Below are 4,654 nucleotides of genomic sequence, written 5' to 3'. Positions count from 1 at the left end.
ACATACATCCTCAACAATCTGAAAATAGATACTATGGAATTTTGGATGATATACTTGAGTATGAATTTAATTCATTCAAAATAGTTCTATTTGTCTTCAAATGGTTTAGGTTACGACTAAATCGAAATGATCCTGATAGGACTGTTATTGAACACGATAGTGGATTTACTATGATTAATACAAGGTCATTTGAGCCAGTCGGAGATGAGCCCTATGTTCTTCCAAGTCAATGCGAGCAAGTGTTTTACTTTGGTGTTCGAGACAAACCAGGTTAGTCATTTTTTGTTAGACATGACCCAAGAGGAAGTCCGGTAAAGTATAATGTGATTGAAGAAGAAGATATTGAAGAAGCAGAAGAGGAAGTAAATGATTCTCAGGAACAACATTTACCTAGTGATGAAGAAGAAGAAGATGGTGATGATTTTTTTCATGCTAATGATAATGGTGATAATGATGATGATGATGCTAATGACGATCATGATCATGGTGATGAAGATGGTGATGATCATGGCGATGATGGTCATGATGATGATAGTGATCAAGAGGATGATGATGGTGATGAAGATGGTGGTGATGACAACGATCAAAGTGACAAGTACGATGATGGTGATGATGATGATGATGATGATGATGACATGGGTGATGATCTTGATGATCAATGAAATCTTTAGGTACGATCAATGTCAACTATGATGGGGTCTTGTATGACCAAATATTTCTTTCCAAACCATATGTGCACATATAAACATTAAGTAGAACATGCCAAATATTTTTTTAGATATAAACATTAGTTACGCTAAATTTTTAACTTAAGACAAATGATTTACATATACAATCTACTTTATCATTAATATTTTTTTTGGTAAGTCTTTTACTTTAATTTCATTGCTGATTTCTAAGACTTACTAATTTTTTTCACAAGGTGATATGGATGCACCATGTCAAACACCTTCAGTAGAGGTAAACATTAATTATTGTAATAAATGTCCTACTATTATGTTCTTTTCTTTATGTATTTGGAGTTATTTTGATGAAAGTATATGAATATTTGATGTCACAAATGATAGGAAAAAGCTACAATGATCGCTGATCAAATGCAATCTAAAATATGGGCATCATATCTACATGACATTGGCCTTAGTACTGACCTTGCATTCATCATCCAAAAAATTACAAAAAGTTTCACTGATGAGCTTGTTCAAAATATCATCAAGGGTGACAGAAGAGAGGAGAAAGAGGCATTGAGAATAGAATTTGACCGTAGAATCCAATCTTTGAAAGTAAGTAGTAATTCGACTAAAGCAGTAATAGAAGTTCAATAGATATTAATATTTTATAGTATCTTATGGATCATGATCTCTAGTTTTATGTGTTCTTGTATAGACATATGTGCCAGTTGCGACATCACATGCTGAACATGGTCAAGGTTGTTTCATAGTACCTTTGTGTAAGTAACACTTTGTTTGTTTTGATCAACATTATAATACTTACCTTTTTTTTTGTTGACATTTCTTGCTAGTATCCCATTTGATCTTTATCTATTGCAAATTTCTTTGGTAACAATATTCTATTCTTCAGCTCATGATGAAGTGCAGACTCTTCCTTCGGTTGGTGGTCCACTATTGTTTGCTACATTGTCGGCAAGAAGTACCATGCAAACATAATTGTCTATGCCCAGTAGAATTGGTAAAACCTTGTTTTGCTATATTTTGTAATGTCTTTCTACAAGTTGATGAACAACGAAGTAGCATATTAGTGCTTAAATGATGTCTACAGAAGGTTGTATACACACAAACACATGCATACACACACCACACATACATACATACATACATACATACATACATACATACATAGCCACACATAGAGAGACATGGACATAGGCAGGGAGGTAGAGCAATAGAGAGCAGTACTAAAATTGTCATTTAATTGTTATGATGTTTCAGTTGATAGAACAACAAAGAGCAGTAATACTGTAGCTGATCCATTTCTTGGAGCAGTTTGTGTGATTAGTAATCATTCGTAAGAAGGAATATTATTGCTAAATAAGAAAACTATGTTTCCATTAAGAGAACGAAAGCTTCCAGGTGCTTTAACATTGATATTATTTAAAGTGCAAATTTAGTTTACTTTTACATTACTCATTTTGGACTAATAAATCCTTTATGTTTTTGTATGTAATAATGCTTTCTTTGAACATCTTTTTCATATGACATTGAGACTATTCGGACCCTGCATATGTAAAAGGCATGTAGTTTCATATCATTACTACATAATTTTTCTTTTCTTCTATTTATTGTAATATATTAAAGTTATTGATCTAACAATCTATTTGTTTTTGAAAAGGTAGAATTTACAAGTTGGGGAATTAAAAAATCAGTTGATTGCATCCATTAAGGAGAAATTTGGGAAAAACATTTTTAACACTGGCCTACTTCTGAAAAGAGCAGCAAAGCATATAAAGATTGTAAGGGATCAATATAGAAGGGCTCTTAAGGATAACCCAAAGTATGACCATCCTCCTATGATTCCACCAATGGAGTGGAATGAAATAATAGAAGATGCAAAGGAGAAAAGGCTATGTAAAGATAGAGATAATGAAGCAACACATGGCAAAAAGAGGTATGTCATTATAGTATTAAGTACATTGTCATCATGCACTAATTATTGATATTTGTAAATATATAATCTAAGATGTTTGAAATTGTTCATAGATTGCAGGACACATTTGTGGCTACAAATGTGAGAATATAAAAGGTTGGCCAACACAAACTTGGCTCTGGTGGCTATATGAATCTGCAGTCTCGACTTGTAAGTAGAGTAATGAATTTTGTTTTTTTTTTTTGATATAATTTTGCAAATAGTTTTGTTTAATGAAACCATACATGGAAAACTGACATTATCAAGAAAAAAACACAGGGCACAAATTTCAATGTGGAGGTCATAGATGAAGATAGAAAAATTGCCTTGAAGGAAGGCTATAAAGTTGTGGTTGCATGCCCACGTGAAAAATCTGTAAGCCTTGCCCAAGAATCCAGTGCACCAATGATATCTCACAGGTAAATCGGTCAAATGAAAAGTAAAAGAAATTAAATAGTTGAGAAGATTCTTTTTTGGTATTAGTTTTAAACGTAAATTGACTACATAACAATGTGAATAACATTTTACTACAGCCTTCATATCCTACCATAGAACTTGCTCCTGACAAAGGCCATGATGTGCATTATAGTGGTGGAGTTATTAAATTGCTATTGGAAATTAATTATGCAATTATGAATACAATTCAACATCTTCAATTAGAATTTGACATGTCTCCTTTTTTTAAATATTTCAGAGCATGTTGAACATCATGCTGAAGGACTGGACCATGTTCCAAGTGTTCAACATGTTGACACTGTGGTAGATCAAAATGTTAATGTACATGATGTGGCATTTTTAGGTAAGAAAAATGCATTTTATGTTGTACTCATACTTAATTATAAACTTGTAACAGTTAGAAAAAGAAAAAGAGTATGCCAATTTATCGCATTCACTTGTTCTTGCAACAGAGCCCCCTTTAGTGCAGCAACCTCCTGCTCCTCCAAAGAGAAGGAGCCATCATAATTTGACATTACACATGCCAGAAGAGGAGGAGAATGAAGCAGATATGGATGTCCCTATGAGTGCTTTTCTTAAGAGAGCTTAGAAAAACAAAAAAAAGAAATGATGTTTTAAAAATCTTCTTTGATAAACCTTGTTGGATAATGAAAGAACTTTGTTTTAAGTAATCATGTATGAATGATGGGTATTAATACAGATTTTTATTTTATGTTAATGAATATTGTTATGTGTTAATGATGTTTTGATTATTATTGAGTATTAATGAATTTTATATCATATTAATGAATGTTATGTGATTGTATTGATTGAATGTTATAGTTCATAAGTGGATGAATGAATGAATGAAGTATGTAATTAGATGATAATGGGTACTTTAGATTGATGTTAGGGGGAGGTGGGTGAGGCCAGATGAGCTTCCACCTTCACGTGGTTGGCCTTATTAAGTAGAGAATATTATAGTATTCTTGAAACCAAGTGAAGCTCAAATTTGTTAAGTCTTCAAACACACATCCCAATTCTCTTTAACGAGACTGAAGTTTTTTTGCTTATAATATTCTCATTGCAGTCATCTTTTGGTTTCTTGAACATATAGTTCTTGCTTAGTTTAAATCCCAATTATTAGATATTTTTCCACATTGGAGTTAGTTTGGCATAGAAACCTGCATATTTTATTATATATATTTAGTCAACTGAAAGCAATGTAGAAAGCATTCACATAGTTGATGTCTAACAAAAGAAGACAAGATGCATATACTATTTAGCATGGAAATCCTTATAGGTGAATTGTGTGTGTATGTACACACACACACACACACACACATGTATGTATGTATATAACTTCAAACAAATTTGTAGGATGAATTAACAAGAGACACCAACCTCAAATCCTGCAATGCAGAAGGAACTGACCTTTGAAATGCAAAGTGTTTATAATGTAGGTAGATTTGCCTTAGATGTCCTTCAAGGTCTTCAACAAATTTGCCTTGTACTTATGAGTAATCCACTAAGATCTGAAATAGTGTTTTTGAATAAATGCTCTAAACTTGGAATATAC

The sequence above is a fragment of the Cupressus sempervirens genome, chromosome 3, assembly GCF_028749045.1.
Source record: "Cupressus sempervirens isolate cs-2001-9-10 chromosome 3, ASM2874904v1, whole genome shotgun sequence".
NCBI lineage: Eukaryota > Viridiplantae > Streptophyta > Pinopsida > Cupressales > Cupressaceae > Cupressus > Cupressus sempervirens.
This window is presented reverse-complemented; position numbering follows the sequence as displayed.